Genomic DNA, 20,520 nt, shown 5'->3' with positions numbered 1-20,520 from the left:
TGAAAGCTTTGACCTTTGGACAAAATTAAGCAGCACAAAAGTCCGTCAGGGTAATCGTATAATTAAACTTACCCCTTTTCCCTTCTGTTTCCGATGATTTTTTTTGTCCCTTTAGAAATATTTTCTCACTTAAGAGTCACTCCCTTGTGCTGATCCTGCTAGAGGGCATGTTTAAGAAGGCGTTTGCCAAGGATAATGCTACACAAAGGAATTTCAAATTATAACCTTCTGGAAACTGGCAGCCACTTCATCTCCCAAATGTTGATGGTGGGATTTAAAATTCTTATGCATGTAAAATGTAATTTCACTGCTTGAACAATGCGCCATTCCTTATTGGAACACACAAAATGGGTTCAAAGGATGATTAGAAACATCAACAGTGCTACTGAAAACATCTTTGAAGGCGGCTGAAAATAGATTAGAAATAACTGAAGTGAAAAAAAAATGTGTATGAAGATGTTGTGTTTCGGTGTATAGATAAAGCATAATCGCTTTGTAGTTTTTATGTTAAAGTTTTGTTGCAACTTTCACAGCAAAGTAAAAAGACACTGAATCCAAACTCTCTGAACCACCATGTGAGATTCAAAGTAAAATATTTATACTTTAACTGTTGTGAACCACCAAGTGATGAAAATTTTAAATGTAATTTCTTATTTATGATTACTGACTACATTTGGTTTGCAGAATGGAATTTGTTTCGGCTGTACTTGATGTGATATCATTACTTCCAATATCCTTTTGTAGTTGTCTTTGCTTCGGTTTTCAAATAATTCGTGAAAAGCCACCGAAAGCAAAAACAAGCTCTGTGATTCATTTTGTCATTATTTGTGACCCAACTCACTCGAGTGCAAGACCAGCTGAATTCAAACGAAGGAAAAAGCTGGCTACAGGAAAAGCTGGTTACATGGCGCACTTGAAAGCAGCATCACAGAGCCTGCAAACCAATTATTTTTAGAGAGAAGTAGTCTGTGTGCAACATGGAAAATGGCAAAACAAATGCTGCCAAGACAAAACAGATGCAGTAATGTTTCACCTAACAAACAGAGGTTCCTGTCAGGGAAAGGTGTGCATTTTGGAATCAGTCCTTAATTCAAACCTTTCCCTGAATGTTCTTAAATGCTGTAAAACTTGATGTGTGGGAAAAAAAACTCTCTCTGAAATGGAATTCAAATTTGTCTTCTGATGGATTTCTGTTCTCTAACTTGGGCCTCCATTTTCAGTATTATGTAACCCAGCCTTAAAAAGCACCACGGAGATTGTTGCAAATGATTAGTCATAAAATCTGAAATGTTTTCATATTTTATAGATATGAAGAGTCCACATAAAGCCCAGATACCCCAAGTTCTCTGAGCGAATTTGAGTTTAATCAAAACACACCCTACGGCAGAAAGGGATTATATTACAGGGCATTACCAATTTTTAGAGGATTATTTCCCCCCTACTGATGATGAAGGACTTTGAAGTAAACATTTAGCTAAAAGAAAAATGTTCAAATCCTATCAAAAGTCCATCTGTTTCCTGAACTGCCTCGCTTCCTTCCATCCATTTTCTTCCACTTAATCAAAGTCGGGTTGCAGTGCCGCCATACTAAGCAGGGTATACCAGATGTCCTTTTACACAACACGATATTCCAGCTCCTCCTGGAGAACCCTGGCACACTAGCAGGCCTGATGAAATTTCTAATCTCTCTAGTGAGTTCTGGGTCTACCCCATGGTGTCCTCCCAACTGGGCATGTCCTCCAAGAGGAGGAGCCCAGCAGGCATATTGATGGCCAACAATATCAGCTAGCTTCTTTGATGTGAGGGAGGACCAATTCTTGGAGTTCCTCGCCTCGTCTTTGAGGCTGAGCCCAAACACCCAACCGAGATGGCTTATTTCAACCTCTGATATCCATGAAATTAATCTTTCTGTCACAACATGACATTTTCAGGGCAAAATATTAAATGATAATAATGTATATCCATAGATTTTTTTTAAATAGCAAGAATGTGGTATTATTTGTGGATAAATGGTAGAGAGTTGGTAAATGTGTATGAACAAATCCCACATGCACACAGCAGGGGAGCAGCTAACATCATGTTACCAACAAGAGTAGACAAATAATGATAACTGATGAATAATAAAGTTCTCAACACTTCAACCAGTGCTTACCTCAGCAACATAACACCAGCCTCATTGCATCTGTGTGAGTGACTGGGATATGCACTTCTACTGGTTAGAGATGTAGCTTCAGCAACAGAAAAGTATACCATTAGGGATAGTTACTTTCAGCCATACATCTGCACATAAACTGAGGCTGCAGTACAGTCTGAAAGGGAAGAGAGCCGCACTGAACTGAAAAGCGCGTCTCCAGCCATGACTTTACTGGTACGTGCAATTTTTTAAAATATTCAAGTTATCTTCAAAAATGATAGAAAAACAAACAAAGCCTACTTGGACTGTAGGCGGTCTTGTAAATCGAAAGCTTTGCCTTCACATCACTACCAGTGCAGCAACAATCTTCCTGCCAATCTCACGCTCCACCTTCCCATCACTGGTGAACAAGATCCGCAGATACTCGGAGTCCTTCACACGGGGCAGCAGCTCTCCCAGAGAGAGCAATCCAATCCTTAGCCAGTGTCACACTTGACAGGTGATTATTTTCAACTGATTGCTTTGGTTCTGCTGTTTGTGAAAATATACAAAAATATGCATCTCTGAGGACTAAAATTTCTCTAACCAAACAAAATACAAATGAAATGTAAATCGGCATTAAGCGAAAGTTGATAAGGACTGATACAAAGCAAATGTGCCAGCTCAAAGATAGATTAGGGTAATATGAAGAAAAAAGATGCTTATTCTGCCAGATGTGATATCAGATAATAGATGATCACACAAGGAAACTTGGTATTCACAGCAGAAAAGAGTGGAATGTGATTTGCATTCATTCAAACCTAAAGTGATGACCTTTGCTGTTCTCTTGTGTTACCCTCTGTATGAACTCTCAAACAAAGGCAGGATTGCTTTCATGGACACAGACACGAATTGTTGAGTACATCCTCAACAGGAAGAAGAGAATCAAAGGTATGAAAAAAGGCTCAGTTCAGCTTTGTGGTGCTGTCTAGAATGAATCCTGATGACACAATTGTGCTATAGACAAATATGGGATGTGGATTGGAAAATTAAATATTTTAGAGGCCTAGCCCCCAAAGTTCAATGCATGACCTGGTCTTTGACCTCATATACTGAAATGGTTGAGATGAGAAAAAATGAGTTAAAAAAAAAAAAAAAGCTCCCATGTATTTAAAGAATATAGCTCATATGAGTCTTTATCACTGGTGAGCTGAAATGGAGGCTTGCTGTATCTGGTATACAGATATAGTATCCTCATCATCAAGAACTGGTCTATGCAACATTCGCAGTCGACTGTGGGTTTCTAAGGGACACATTTCTGCATTTATCTGTAATTTTGAAATGTGCATGTCAGTTTTTTTTAAATATTACTTGTAAATTTCTATTAGACATTGAATGTTAACAACATTATTTTGGACAAAGTTGTTTAAGGGCATATCACAGCCATTCTTTACCAGGTATCCTGAGGAGAAAATTAAGCAAAATCCATATTTTATACAAAAGCTCTCACGTCAAGTTGCTAGTGAGGCTCTTGAGGGGAACATGAGAACTGGCATTACAGTGCTTTGAACTAACTCTGCCCTTCAGACTGTATCTGTACAGATGGATTTCCAATTATGTTAATACCATAACAAGGGTTACTTTGTCTAATTGGAAAAAGACTAAGAAAATGATAAGAACAGAACAGATAAACACAAGACAGAAACACGAGGTCAGTTTTTGAATTGAATGAGCTCAGATCCTCTTTTATGTGAAGCATGTATCAGCCACTCTCATAATGAATGAAAGGGGACCGTCTAGAATAAAAGAAGACATTTTGTATAATTTGAACAAGTCTTTTTATCCTCATTGTTTTTAATTCTGAACAGCTATGCATTATATTTTCCAAAAGACTGTAGCCAATAAAGAGAAGAGTAAGTAAAAGAAAACAGCTGCAACAACAAAAGCAAAAGTGAACCTCGTGAAAATGTGTTGTCAACAGCATTCTTTAATGTAACGAGGACATGAAAAAGGCAAAAGGAAATAATTACTAGACTCCAGGAGCAGCCGTTTACAAAAGACTTCCGCTGTGCCGCAGGACTGGCAACTTGTAGCGCTTTTTGTGACCCAAAAAAGGCCTCCGAAAAATATGCTGCCTAAAGTTTCATCAGAGAAAAAAGAAAAAGGAAATGCATGCCACAGCAAATGCACTACTGCTTCCATTAAAGGGGGTAATAAGTGCTGCCCAATCGTTGTCCTGCTAGAAATAAGTGCAAGCGTTCAACACCAATCACCACAATGTTTTACTACAGGGATTGTGCAGAATTAAAGGGATTGCACCACACTGGTTTGAATCTGTCAATCTATATCATAAACTCCAATTGATTCATGTAAATTAAACAGATATGTAGCATTGCCTTCTTTACAGTGGCTTGCAAAAGTATCTGGCTCCCTTGAACTTTCCCGCATTTTGTCACATTACAGCCACAAACATGAACCAATTTTATTGGAAGTCCACGTGAAAGACCAACACAAAGTGGTGTACACGTGAGAAGTGGAACGAAAATCATACATGATTCCAAACATTTTTTACATGGATTTTACACTTTGCAGTTATTTATTTGTAAAAAATGTTTGGAATCATGTATGATTTTCATTCCACTTCTCACGTGTGCACCACTTTGTGTTGGTCTTTCACGTGGAATTTCAATAAAATTGATTCCTGTTTGTGGCTGTAATGTGACAAAATGTGGGAAAGTTCAAGGGGGCCGAATACTTTTGCAAGCCACTGTATTTGTGCAGCATTGCTACAATTAAAAATATCCTCCATCTCAGAGTGATGCTGAAAAACTAATTTAGATATGTTATTAAAACTCATTTTCATCAGGTTGAAAAGCCTTCAGAATGGCACAGTGAGAGTACTGACAGGGACTAGAAAGATACACTTTTCTCCTATCTTTGCTTATTTTCATTTGCTCCCAGTTAAATCCAGAATTAAATTTGAAATCCTTCTCCTCACATGCAAGGTCTTACTTGTGGTTCCTAATGTATTGGAAAGTAGAATGAGAGGCAAAGCCTTCAGCGATCAGGCTCCTCTCCTATGGAACCGGCGAGACAAACACTCTCACTACTTTTAAGATTAGGCTGAAAAGTTTTCTTGTTGGTCAAACCTATAGGTGGGGCTGGATCAGGTGACCCTGAGCCATCACATTGTTATGATGCAGTAGGTCTAGGCTGATGCAGGCCTATCCATGATGCCTGGGACTTTCTTCTTCACTCAACTATTTTCACCACTACTTCATTTAGAGGTTCAAACCAGCATTAGTAATTAACATCTAGTTTTCTCTTCCGTAGTTTGCCTTTTGCCCTGTGTCTCTTTGCCGTCTTTCCCCTCACCCACAGCTCATCACAGCAGATGGCTGCCCCTCCCTGAGCCCACTTCTGTTGGAAGTTTCAGCCTGTTAAAAAGGAGTGTTTTCTTTTCCACTGTCACCAAGTACTTGAGCATAATGGACTGTCTGGCCCCCTATGAGTCAGCACTATCTAATATTGCAGGCTGTTTACCTTCAAGGTGTTTTATATTGTAAAACACCTCAGTACTGCTATGTGATTTGGTGCTATATAAATAAAACTGAATGAACTGAGCTGAATAAAGAGTTAGCAGAGAGTCTCACATTATTATTACATGAGCCACCAGGTAAAGTATTAACTGTAAATATATAATTACAAATGTACTTCTTTCCCCTCAACACGTGTAAATCCATATCTGTTTTAGGATTTAAATGTTGTTTTTTGTTTTTGCTGTAATACCTTGAAAAAGAGAGTAAAATCTGCCAAATCACATCTTTGGTAATAAGCGAAAAGATTTTTTGTTACTGCAGAAATTGACAGGAAACATTTGCTAACATTTCATCTTTATACTATGTAGCACCTACACACCAGCTGTTTTTTAATAAGTATTTTTTCATTAGTGGGTGTTTTTCCCCCCTATTAATATTAATGTCGATATAGAAATAAGGAGTTTCAGTAGTGTGCTAGTCTAACACCTATGTGTAAGTAATCCATATTTGGCATCACAAAACCAGCATGGGTTTGATTAATTTTATTAATAACTCATTCATTGCGGGGGGGGGGGTATGAAAAGGGAAAAAAAAACAAAACGCTTGGACACTGCTAGCACGGGGCTCCCACACAAATGCAAAGCAGGAGATGAAGCATCGCTGAATATGTTTCCAAACCAACTTCATTCTAAGTCAAAGACTAGAAAATATGGTGAAGCATATCTTCCCTTTGGCTTCACCTGCACAAGTGCCAAGGTAGGTCTCCCCTGCAGGATTGGTTTTCCCTTCGTGGGGAGCAGCGCTGGGATGTTTAAATCACAGACAAACAGAATCCCACATTCTTGATTTTTAGTTCACAAACACTTGTTGTAATGACTAACTACTCCTGACATTTTGGAGATGTTTGCTCTTTATACAGTAAAGTTACAGCGGGATACAAATAACATCAGGCTGATCCTGCCACGATTTGTTCCCCCATTCAAATCACAGACAAACAGTATCCCACAGCTGTTTATGTTTTTGAACCCATTTTGCAGAGGGATTGAAAAATGTATTGACAGCAATGTTGAATATTATTACACAGGAAAAAACTACAGTAAAATAATCACACTGTGACGCCGCTGTGTGACGTGAAAAAAGGCACATACCTTTGACGTTGCGTGACGAACTCTGTATTCCTCGTCCACACGTAAACGCAAAAAGGAGTTTTAAAAAATCTCCGTTTTCGGGGATTCAAAACTCCGTTTACATGTGGACGAAACAGCTGCGCTTTCAAAAATACCCGTGTAGGTGCGGACGTAGCCTAAAAGAGTTAGTAGTTTATTTTATTACTACCTGTAATTTATTGCAGATTACTTGTATTTGCTTAATTGTTTACTAAATCTTTGAGGTGTGAAATAAACTGCAATGAAAATTTTTCTTGTAAAACAAAGGGGGGCCTTGCAAAAAAAGTTTGGGAACCACTGGTTTATATGAACATTCATTTCTTAAATCCTAGACTTCTTTTTGGAATTACCACCTCCGAGGTGTAATGACAACAACAACAGACCAGATGAGATTTGATTGACTGACCGTCCACCAAAAACAGACCTCAGTACAGCAACGTTGTTAATGTAAATTGGAGCAAGCTGTTGCTGTATAATACTCATGTCATTGAAACTACTCTAAGTATTCTCAGTGGTGCATCTAACAAATCTGTCACAACAAAAATGAAGTACAACAATGAGACAATCCATTCAAGTCATAGTGGGGCTACATTTTACATTCCCTTAACTTATAAATATAAAGGAAAAAAACTTGTCTGCCCAGGCTGTGTTTCAGATTTATCACAATTCTTTAATATTTTAGGGTCTATAGTTGTGATTTTTTTTTTAATGGTTGTAATTTGTTACAGAGTTTGAGTAATAATTCTCTCCATGGATACTGGAGCTACCCGAGCAGTAGTCTTACAGCTCTAAAAGTACATCTTGATGTGTTATTTCAGAATGACAGGCCAATGTTTTATAGTGGAAAAGAAGGAATAGTCAGAGAGAAAATAAAAAAAAAGAAGGCTTAGTATATAAAGGCAGACAATATGTGATATGGATTCATAAAAACATGCCATCTCCTGTAATTACACAAGAGTATGTGTGCATTTGTGAGACTATGAAAGAAAAAAAGAGTGCAGGGGTGGCAGCTGTAGTATTAATTAGGCAGGTGAGATGAGTGGACTGCATCATTACATTGGCAATTAGAGTGCAGTCTATTTTTCTAGCATGCCTCTGGCTCTGAGGAAGAAAGAAGTGGAAATGGAGAACTAGTTGGGAGACAGAGTGATGTATCAAGGAATAGATTGAGAAAAGCTGCCGGGAGAGAGATTTAAAGGGAGAAGGGGGTGTTATGTGCTTGCAAGTCATGAAAAGGATTTATCGCTAATCCCTCCAGTGATAGTCAGCTTCCATGATCTCCACCACCTTACCAGTCAGTCACAGAACAATGTGATATGGTAATATAATGCGGCCGATGTGACACATTTCCTAGATATGCCTTTCCTTTCGGTGCATTGATGTCATCTTACAGTTGGGTGATGGATAACTTAAACTCTTGTAGAAATGAACAGATGCATTTGGATGCAACACCCCATTGTAATACACAGCAATTCATTTTCCCCTCTGGTGTGCACACAAATACACTCTGTAAAAGAGTCATATACAAGATGCTAAGAAGTTCCCGGTAATTGCTGAAAATAAGAAGTAATGAGAGCAAGAATACTGCAAAAGTAGGGCACACCCGTCTTTTACCTGGATAATGAAAGGGCTCCCAACGTGACTCTTGAGCTAACAAGTGCTCTACTATGGGATCACATGTTAAACACTGCTAATGTCTGTGAAGGTTCTCAGTCATCCAGGTCATCCTAGTCTAAGGAGCTTGGAAAGAAAAGCGTCTGGACGTTTCTGAAGTTTCACCTCTCATCTAAGAAGCTTCTTCAGTTCTAAGAGCAATTGGTGGAGAGTCCCAGATTTTAAGCCCTATGGGAGAGTCCCCAAAAGGGTCATGAACCCCCTATTGATCCTCTTCCTAATCCCACGAGCCACGGGTGTGGGTCACAAACAGCCAAGGTTTCTGAACCCATTGTGAAACCTAGCCCCACCCTATCATGTGATTTCCTGAGGCGAAAGTTAAGGCCTCTGAGAAGGGATCTCAAAACTGAATTATAGATGGCAGACAGTTAGTTGATGTTAAACAATGCTAATATTTTACATTTGGATGAATTTCCAGATCACATTTGATTTTTCATTGCGTTATCCAATTTTGTGATTAGAAAACCCAATCAAATTTAAAAAAAACCCACTAGTTATTATTCCTTCCTTATTGTCTTTCTTGTTTCAACTCCATTTTCAGTGTCAAAGCTTTTAAAGAAAGTGGAAATCCAACCGCAGTGGGCATTCCTATGGGAAAACTATTGGACACGAAATGAGCTTTTTGTCAAGCATTTAGATGCATTTCAGTCACTCAGAAATGTGTTGCTGGGGTCTGAACAAGCTCTTCTCCTTGGGGGATCCATGGTTTGGATGAACAGGCCTGTGCCGTGATGTCTGTGCTGGTCAGGTATTACAGTGAGTGGGACAGAAAGCTGGAGGGAGTTGGCCGCAGTGACTTTGGTTCTGTCACACCAAGGTCTCCACTCTAACTCCACTATAATGAGCCTGTCAGCACAGTGTGAGCCATAGGAGATAGGCTGCCCCCCATCAACCCAGTTTCACAGTCAAGGATGAGTAACTCTCTCTCTCTTTCACCGTGTGTGTGTGTGTGTGTGTGTGTGTGTGTGTGTGTGTGTGTGCACGTACACTAGAATTGTTTATGGTCTGATTGTTTTTCTGAGCTTTCCCAGTAAACCTGTTGTCATCTTTGCAGGTGATGAGTGCTTTTATCTTTGAAAAAAGGGTGCTCACTTGACCTTCATCATGATCCAGGCCTGTCATACAAATATTCAGCTTACTGAGACTGAGTCATGCTTTCAAGCAAGAACATTGCTGCTAAAATAATGTTGCTAACTGACTGGTTAAAGGAAACAAACTACCTAGTAAGAAACTTGTTCTTTAATCTCCTAGGACCTGGCATCCACATATGGGGACATCACAGTTTGGGTTGTCTAGGCCAAAATAAATGAGCCTGATATCCACTTACAAGGACATTATACTGCAACTGTTCTGTCCTCACGTGTGGATCTAATTTTTCGCAGAAACAAAAAAAATATCTCATATGTATATGTATATGTGTATATATATATATGAGAGAGAGAGAGAGACTGTTTACACAAATTTACAAGTGTGTTGTGTCATAATTCCCTTGAACCTTGAACTTTAGCTTTGAGCCAACAACAAAGTCCAATGTCTACCAGTCATGAAAAGACTCACTTTTCTCAGGGTGCAACAAACTGCCTAGGCTCTGGGTACCCTCACTTGTTAGCCAGCTAGTTAGCTGATAAGCATGGATGTTTATGTCAGTCTACATTGTTAGGTGACATTACAACCAAACCAGCTAAATTAGTGTAGATGAAATGACAAGTTTTCTCTTCTGTAGTGGGAAATTTGACATTAAATAAAAAGTTTTTACATTTACTTTACTGCTGAGTAAAAGAACAAAATGTAACAAGTCATTTTGACTCTCATGATTTCAGAAAATGTCTACAAATTGGAAAAGGACAAACGACTCCCTACATTGTACTTGCTGGTGCTGTGTTGGTGTGTGTGTGAGTGTGTGTGTCTGCTGTTTGCCTGAGCTCAAGCCTGTCTGCGTGTGTATGTGTTTTGCTATAAAGCCTCCCTGATCCAGTGTTAACTGCTCTCATAAACAAGCACCTGCCAGATGTGAGCCTCTGCCACAGAGGACTACTAGTGTCTGGCTGTGAGTGGAATCCATAACCAGAGGTGTCCTCTGCTCACTGCATCTTTTTGTCTCAGACTGATAAGGAAAGTCTAAAGCTAAATACAACTGACCTTCTGCTAAAGCTCAAGCTTTAGTTTCCTCAATAGAAATATTTCACCGTCTGTGGAAAGACAGATATAAAGATGGGCAGATACATAGGCAGGCAAGGAAAAAAAATTAAAAAGAGAGAGAGTTGTCAGCCCTCAACCAGGAGAAATCTAAACAACAGCAGTGAAGTATGTTCATGTAGAAAGGCCAATATGTGCTTTCAAGAGGGTTTGAAAGTTTGAAAGCTGTGCGTTAAAACCACCTTTCAAATGGCTGCACATCCAGAGCGTACACTGGCAAACCGCACTTCCAAAAGTGGAGAAATTCCACAACCACTCCCACCTCCTGCAGTAAAGTGTTGACGGGTGTAAAAATGGACAGATCTTACATTTCCCTGGCAAATCCTGTCGCCTACATTTATCAAATTGTCACCTCTGGCTGTGTCCACATACAGGGCTGGACTACACGGGCTGCATCTGTGTTGGCAGTGATGGGAGTGGGCTGATCACATAAATGGGGCCGGACCAAACTTTGGACTGTTGTCCCAATAAAAACCAGAGCAAATCTGTCTACTGGTGCAGATTTGCTCTGTCTTCTTTTGATTGCTGCCTTACTTTAACAACAATCTTTTTGTACCACATCCACAGAGGGTCATCATTCTAAAACAAACATATACTAGTTTGGTTTGGGCGTTAGGTTTGATCAAAGTTATGCTTGTATAATATTTTTTTTTATGGGAGAATTTTTTTAAATAATATTTTACATGCTCTGGAGTGGCAACTACAGAAGATAGGTATATGGAATATTTGTAGTTTTTATGTACAGGTTAGCATTTAAGTAATAATACTATCACAAAGACTGCTCTCCTCAAGGAAACACCCTGATTTGTACAAACTGTTCTTAATAACCATTGTTGTATGAACTCTTTTAACCTAAAACCATTTTAAAAATATGTAATCAGCCTGTAACCAAGATCCTGTCCGAGAACCTAAGCAAATAGTTTTGGTCCCTATGTTGACCAAATGAAACAGCGAGTGAATTCTTACTATAGCTGACAATCTGGGAGGTTATTTGCTAGTCTGCTTGCCTTTTGGATCAATAATAATAATAATAACAAATTTTATTTATGAGCGCCTTTCATGTCACCCAAGGACACTTTACAATAGGATAAAACACTTAGTAAAACAATGGCAGAATAAGAACAATAAAACAAAAGCACAAGATAAAATTAACAAACAGTGGATTCACAGTGAATATGCAGATTTGAACAGATGAGTTTTGAGTTGGGATTTAAACTGGGGGAGAGAACCAATGTTTCTTATTTCTGGGGGCAGAGAGTTCCACAGCCTGGGAGCAGAGCAGCTGAAAGCTCTGCTTCCCATGGTGGTGAGGCGGAAGGAAGGTACAGCAAGCTGGATAGAAGAAGAAGATCGAAGTGAACGGGCAGAACTGGTAGTGGTTGACAGGTCAGAAAGGTAAGGAGGAGCGAGGTTATGAATGGCCTTGAAGGTGAGCAGAAGAAGTTTGAATATTATCCAGAATTTCACAGGGAGCCAGTGAAGTTCCTGAAGAACAGGGGTGATGTGCTGGTAGGAGGGGGTTCTGGTGATAATGCGAGCAGCAGAGTTCTGAACCAGTTGAAGCTTATGGAGGGATTTTTGGGGGAGACCATGCAGAAGAGAATTGCAGTAGTCAATACGGGAGTAACAAGACTGTGGACAAGAATGGATGTAGACTGGGTGGAAAGAGAAGGAAGCAATCTATTAATGTTACGTAGATGGAAGTAGGCAGAATGGGTGAGATTATTGATGTGAGATTTATAGGAAAGTGAACTGTCTAGGATGACACCAAGGCTCTTAACCTGAGGAGAAGGGAAAACTGTGACCAGCTTCTCAGTGCTTCTTCCCCAGCCAGGATATTTGCATTGTTGTAAAGCATTATTTGTGCAAAGCTAATAAAATCCATTAGATGGAATCAAAAGTTTTTCAAACATCACTTCACAAACTGGAGAAGAAACTACTTCTTTAGCTAAATTATTAAAAGCCACACTGGATTTTGTGCAAACTCCACATGTTGATGATTAATTTGACAGAGATGCTTTTAGAGACACATGGTTTAACAAGATAGTCTAAAAAGAAATATCAAGAGGTTCATTTTGTCTCCTTTAATAATCTAAAAAATGTGTTTTTATAACTCAGGTACTACTCACAATATTAAATTCTGTCTCATATCAGTTCTCTCTAAACACTATGTGTCTGACTTGTATTGCGCAGTGAGTTGGCACCTGGGACACCTAAATACTCTTTAGTTTCAGTATTTTGTGATAATGCTCTCTGAGCTGCATGGGGGGAGAGACTGTGCAACACTGTGCTTCGCTGTTGGAAAGACATATAATTTCCTCTTATTTCAGTGATGAACAGTGAGAGTATGAAGTGCAGGGAAATGACAACTGTTATTACACTGAATATCTCACCCACATGTGAATACACACCACTTCACACATGAAAAGCTGTCACATGTGTGGAGTAGAATAATATACACGCGTGCACCTACGCTAAAATTATCCAGTATGTGTTAGAAGATCTGTTGAGCCGATCCCAGATGTAACTTTGCCAAAGTTACCATGACAATGAACGTGCACGAGTTCGATAATTCAGACTGCTCACGTCTCCCCAAGTGCTGCACGCTGTCATGACAACATATCCGGTTAAACAGCATTCTTGTTTTGTTATGCAGCAACTGTGGGCTGTTTATGAATCATTCACAGCTATTTATGACCCTTTGAAAAGCAAGTCACGGCTAATTTAGGGCAGAATGCCCCACACTCATTGGTTGTAAATGTGTTATTGTGGCATGCATGGAGAGATATTCTAATATAATAGGCTGGTTAGTGGAAGTGTGCCAGAGTTGCATGGTAAAGTATCCTGGCAGTGAAAATGGGCTTTTCTGTCACATAACGGTTAGACAGGTTGCCTTTGAAAAAGCCTGGTGTTAGAATTTCCTGCTGCCATGAAACACACACCGAAACAGGCACGCTGTACAATGGAGCACGTTATTGCTTCAGGGTGAACAAGACAGATTGCTGTATTTTTGCGAGCTGGATGAAGAAAGACAAATGAAAAAGATTGAACAAAAACAATATTCGGCGATCTAGCTTTCTAAAAATAATTGGCACTAAATGGCATTCCTTGTTGAAGCCTATAGACTGGTCCTCATCATCCAGGCCTCAGGCCCAATCTAACACTGTATACTCCATGTCAATAACCCATTCCCAGCTCGAGTTGCCCCTCAGTGTAACAGATTCAACTCGATACCATGTGAAAACAGAATAAGAGACTGATCTAGTTTCGGTTTCACACAATCTTCAGGTTTAATTATCCCTTTGGCATGAGCACTGCAGTCATTATTTCTATGGCTGCAAGCACCGAGTTGGGGAAGATTTTCTCTTTCAAATTCCTAAATTCCTGAGTGAACTTTTGACCCAGCCTGTCGGTAATTGGGCTGCTTATCAACACAAGTGTCATACTAAGGTGTTTCCCTGCTCAACAGGATGCTAACAGTCATTAAAAATGTTTGGAGGAAAAAACAGGACTTTATGACAGCAGTCATTAATTTTAATTTAAGGAAACAACCATGATTTGGACTGTGCAAGAGTTGAATTGATTGCTTTATACTGTAAAGTAAATGAGAGTTAAAGGCTGACAGATAATTTTGGGGAGTGATTGATAATCTGTTGTTGTGTGTGGGGGAATTCTCTTTTATTTGACATGCAAGATCCAAACACATAGAATATGTGCACAGTATTATCATGCCTAACACAAACATGATGATTAGCATTCAAGTGAGTCTACAGAGACTTTGCAGTTGTAAGTGGCATGTTGACTGCAATCAGAAACATAATTATAAATTTTCACACCAATCTGTCACATTCTTGAAGGTTAGAGTGGTGACGGTTGGCCAGACAACGATCGTTCAAAACACACCTCCACCCCCCCTCGAATACAGCGTCCTTCTCGCACTGTCTCTTTTTCTTCCTTGACTGTAACCTCAACAGGCACATAATTACACACGACTCCTCCGCTCACAACCTTGGTGCTATTTCTGATTCATCTGTCTGTAACACATATCAAGGCCACCGCCAACACAGCTTTTTAATTTCCCACCTGGGCAGTGTCCAAAGTCTGTGGTATCTTTGGAAACAATATCCTAATACACACATTTATGTCATCCCAAATTGTTTTCCTCTGCCTAAATCAGCTAGCAAAGAGCAGCAAATATGACAGATGGCATGAGCAAATTATTTCATTTTTAATTTCTGCACGGCCTGCAGATTCTTATTTTAACTTACATATTGTTAACTCTGCCTCCATACACAGGCAACATCATTAGTCCACAAACAGAGTGTGTTGCTATGTGCCTTTTAAGTCTGATATAATTAGCCGATCCTGGCTTCAAATGCAATGCTGTTTCAGTTCCCAAAGGCAAACGTAAACAGAAGTACCATACAGGTTTAAAAAAATGAAACTCACTTAACTCAGAAAGTAATCATTTAAACTGTTCTCAAGCAAAACATCCCGGCATCCATGACAAAGAGGATTTCTGAGGCTGAGCAGAGATTCAGAGTTCAGTATGCTAGCTAGCTAGTAGACAACTTGTATAAATCTAGCTGAGATATTGAAAACTATACCAAGTCATCACTAGTCCAGCACAGCAGTACAGACGTCAGTCAGTTAGTTAACATAGAAAGATGGATGTATCCATTGTGAAGTTACTAAAGCTCTGTGTTTTCAGCATTACCATTTTGGTGTATTTGATTGTGACATGGAGCAGCGCTGCATGCTCGTTGGATAAAAATCCCTCAAAGAAGTCAGGAGGGGGTCACTGATTAAGGATAGCAAGGGATATTTTCCTGTTAAAAATGATACACAACACCTGTTGTTACCACTTTGACAGAGACGTGCCGATCTGTCTGTGTGTCTCGGTAAAATGCCATTTCTATACAAAAAGTCTTGTGTCTCCTTCCTTAAATAATTTTGTAGGTTTAGCTTAAAGGGTTGCTGCACATGAACAGTACAAACATAAAATTGGACAGGGGTGGATCGGCAAATTAAAAGCTTTATGGGACTTGAGTCGTTTCAAAAAACAACAGATCCAACTCTCACTGCGGTGGAGACTTGGATTCAGAAACTGTATTATTCACTTTCAATGTGTTGCTGCTTAACGAGACTGGCACCTTCTCGTCTCTGGAGTAATTAGGTTGCAGAGCTTTTTCTATTTACACGTTCTTTACCGGAATGTCCCATCACACATTTCTTGGAAAAGGTTACTTTTATCACCTCATTTAATACCAGGATTAGAACATATGGGTTCATTATAACCACCAGAGTGATTAAACACCAACCAAGATGATGCAGTTATGAGCTGCTTAGAAGTAGGGTATCAAATAATGTAAATGTCAGCACTCTGCTTAATCTTAATTTCTTTTTCTTTCTTTTTTTTTTTACATAAATACTTGAAATAAGGCAATACAATTCTAAAAATAATATTTGTACATACTTCCAAACAGCAGCAAAACAAGCAACAAAAAATTGGATGCTTCTTACCAAAATATCAGAACTGGGGAAAAAAGAGAAAATCTAAACCCGATTCCTCTTGTCAAATTAAATGAAATCCTTAGCTTCTATTCGAGGATCTACTGTTATGTCATTTTTATTGAAAAGATACTGTACTTTCTAAAATATCATTATTACTTACTTTTGTCAGTTCAAGAGGGACAATTATTCTTGCCTGAAGGGTTTAAATTCCCTAATGGGCTTGTAAGAAGTGACAGACATATGTTTCTATAGCTTATTATAGAAAATATCATAAGTGTTACTATGGAAACTACAGTGAGACCTCACCCCTTTCTGTCCGTACAGTTAAGACACGTCTACAATAGGCTGGAGACATCAAAGGCCATGTTCCTCTCTCTCCAAACGCAACATTTGATGGGCCAAAACAAAAACAAACAAACAAAAAAAAATCAATAGCATAGTCTCTGTTAAATTTTCTGAGGCTATAAGAAATTCTCCTAATTGCGTTATATGCTGGAGGTGCAACAATGAACGTTATGTGTTTGAGCTGTTAGTGCTGCTGAGCTGGGGTTATTTTTCTTTTAGACTGCTCTTCCCTATTTTTCACAGAGCACAGATCACTTTAGGATCTCTTTAGAAATTCCACTGCAGACCTCATGACACATTTCCAATATATGCTTTCTTCGGTTTAATGAAAAAAGAAAAGTCGTCAATTAAACCAATCCAGATATTTGAGCCACAGCACAATCTAGTAATTAGGAAATGTGGTTTAAAATAAACCAGAGAAAATAATGAAACAAGCAATCAATCAATTAATCAATACTTTTTCTGGCTTTCTTAGATCTTTTGATCTCCTTTTTTTTCGCGGGTCTCTACCCTGCTCTGTTTGTCCATCGGTCTCTTGGTTTTATTTATGTCTGCCTTCTCTGAAATAACCTCCATGGCTAATGATCTGCCATGACCTCAGCAATCTTTAATTGAATAATAAATGAGCAGATCTTATCCAAGGCTCATCTGCAGCAGACTGAACACACACAAACAAACACACGCACAATGCATCCTCCAAGGTCACGCATGAAGACCAAACTCTGACTTGGTGTTAAATTTCCAAAGGTTTTAAAGTCATATATTGTATTTGTGCTACTTATGGGAACTTAAACTAACTATAACAAATGTTTACTTGACTGAAATCCTTTTCAATCTCCACAGTATTTGCTATACTGCCAATAAATGTTTAATGAAAAACATTATCAAATGTGTGAAGGATAGAAAGGATTAGATACTTTCTCAAGGTAGACCAAAGCAGAGACCAAAGAAGAGTAAGTACTTAGGTAGTGGAAATAAAACAAAGCATAAATCTAACCTCAGGTAGGTCAACAAGACAGTTTCCTACCAGTAACACCAGAATAACACCAAGGACAACTAGACTCACTACTGGTTAGTGAAATCCCATCTTTGGGAATATTTGGCATCGCCATCGTAATGTCTTGAAACCAGATAGAACCTGAAAAGTGGGCCTGACAGAAAAACTGAGATGCTTTGCATAATTGAAAGGTTAACCAATGCTAAAGCTTGACGTTCTTCGTGTTTTTCTGGTTACCACTATGTGAAGTGTGATTTACAGAATAAACACACTAGTGAGCAAGATCATGAACTTATCAGGAAAATGTTTACTGACATCAAATATGAGCTGTTTTCCAGTAGAGGTCTATACAATCAAGAGAATGTAGTCAACATAGACCTGAAAAATGGGAATAAAAACATCCTATGAAGAGTCACACTTGAGCAAACACATCTTTATAATTATTCCTCCAAGTGAATGAGGCTACTGCAGGCTGACTTGGATCTGAAAGTGTAAATTCAGAGTGCAAGTGCAAAGGGTGGCCGAGTACACGGTGGCCCTTGGTGGGCGAGTTTCTGTGGCAACTTGATTACACAAATCTCTCAGTAAGTAAGATGGAAGCTACACAATTAACTTGAACAACTGAGGAGCAAATAATTCCCATAAAGAGTGATCTCACTTAGCATCAAGGTCAAGAAAAAAACACTGGCGACCGTGTGTAGGTTATGAATATGTAAAGTTGTTAGAGAAAGACATGAGAGGAAGAGAGAGAAACTGTGGCCAGTCCAGCACAACGATCCAAGGACTGGGGGAGGAAGCTGTTTTATCAGAGCTGTTCAGAGCCCAAATTACAGCCCCATAACCATGCTCCCACTCCCTGATCAACTTAATGGGCAGACTGGGGCTCTAGGCCCTCTGCCATCCTCATGCGCATCCACACATGCATGATTACACATGCACGCACGGTTTCACACACAGTATGTACACATATAACTGAATCAAGCCACTGGAAGCCAAAGATATCAAGGAGGGATGGTGGTGGTAGTACTGGGGGTAAGATGACAAAGACCGAGAGGAAGAGAGCGTGTGTGTGTGTGTATGTGTGTGTGTGTGTGTGTGTGCGTGTGTGTGTGTGTGCGTGTGTGTCTGTGTCTGTGTGGGATTTGGACGTAGAGGATGAGCCGCCAGCTGCTGGGAGGTTTGGCATGGATATGACAGAGCAAGGCTAGCCATGGGGCGTGACAGCATCTACACAGTCCCCATACAAACAAGTACACACACACACACACACACGCACACGCACGCACACACACACACACACACACACACACACACACAGTGCATGCTCACAGGCAAGAACACAACATATCAATCCATGACTGCCAAGCAGCAGGAATGCTCCTTCGCTTGTTACACTGTGAGTGCTAAGTGACCTGCATGTTTAATGTGTGAGGGTGCCTGTTGGTGTTTTGACCAACGCTGGAAACACTTCTGAAGTGGACAACTCTGAACTGACGTACAAATCACAAAAAGTTGTTAAGCTATGCAAAGGCAACTTTTAAAGATGGATCGTGATTTCAAAATCACAAAACATTTATTTTAGCAAATTTAGAACAGAATTACCAATCCAAAATAATTACAACCTACAGTCAATTTAAAAAACAAAATCACTCTTTTTGTTTAAATTTCAGTTTTGAACAGTCCTGCACGCTTTACTAGAAAATAAATTTTAGTCTGGGATCAAACGAATAGGCTGAAACTTCAAAACAACAACAACAAAAAGTAATGCACACTATTATCTAAAATTTTAAGCTTCCTTTATGTAAACACAGTTGCTTTGTTAGTTGATCCTAGCAACAATGATGTTGATGTGGCACAATGAAAACTGTCATCCACTTACCAACAAAAATAAAAGAAGTTCACAAGTACTGTTAACTTTCCCATCCTGCAAGTGACTGGTGGCAGTACTGGACAGTAACAGATCATTTTCATACTTTCACATTGTGAGTTTAAATGGTTGACGATGTCACGGGTTTTTTTTTACTTGGTGGTTTGGTTTAGTCTCTATACATACTTGGCTGGACACTGAAAATAGACTTAGGCAAAGTTATTTGGGTTAAATTATGCTATTTACCATATTCACCCAGCATGTTAAAGAGCAACTCTAAGCTTTTATGCTACCTAATGCATTTAAATGTGACTCAGACGTGACAAGAGCTGAATGAGACCCATCTTACCGCTGCTATAATGTGTTGTGGAATTGCACCACTGACAAATAATACCTTCTGAGTATCTCTGAGTTGCCAGCAGTGTTGACAAAACATCAAATATTTGAAAGCCTAAAAATAAGAGTGGGCTAAAGAGTGTGAACCAAAATAGCTTTGAATGCAAATGCAGCAAAGGTTTCTTATGTCTGGTATTCACTGGAATCACATCAGTCCTCCACTGGCATCTGGCACAGCACCAGAAGGCAGGAAAACTATATACTTTCATTAAACTGGATCCAACTAATCATGTATGAAGGTTATAGTATATTAAATGGCCATGAGTGGTAAACCCCCAAAGTAATTGGGCCACTTAACCTCTCCTTGGTGTTTTTTTAAATTATTATTATTTAATGTATAATGGCATTTCACTTTAACAATTTCCACCATCAAGCATTGGGCCTTGAAATAAATGGCATCCCTTATAATTCTTTTTTTTTTCCTCCCACATCAGCCCTGTAGATTGGATTTATTTGTCGCTGTCTGTTGTTTTGCTTTCTCAGTTTCTATGCGGCTGTTTGGAACCCAAGTCGAGAAACACAAGGTCTCGGGGGAACTGCATTTTTTTTGCCTCCATACTCTTTCATATTTCTTCTTTCTCTGTCTCTGCCTGTCTCTACAGTGCTGTTAAACTCCCCAGCAACCTTCACATGGTTGCCATAGTAACCACATATCCACCCTCACTTTGTCCATGAATGTGTGTTTGTGTACGTAAATTCTGGATTCAGAATAT

At 39.3% G+C, this 20,520-nt stretch overlaps 1 protein-coding gene across 2 annotated transcripts in view; it reads right to left on the bottom strand.

The window, feature by feature from the left end:
• The window catches only part of nrg3a (neuregulin 3a), a 343,893-nt gene that overhangs the window by 85,407 nt on the left and 237,966 nt on the right, over positions 1–20,520 (bottom strand). The window lies entirely within an intron of this gene.

Source organism: Perissodus microlepis, chromosome 13 (genome assembly GCF_051167445.1).
Source record: "Perissodus microlepis isolate ML-2025 ecotype Zambia chromosome 13, ASM5116744v1, whole genome shotgun sequence".
Lineage (NCBI taxonomy): Eukaryota > Metazoa > Chordata > Actinopteri > Cichliformes > Cichlidae > Perissodus > Perissodus microlepis.
This window is presented reverse-complemented; position numbering and strand designations above follow the sequence as displayed.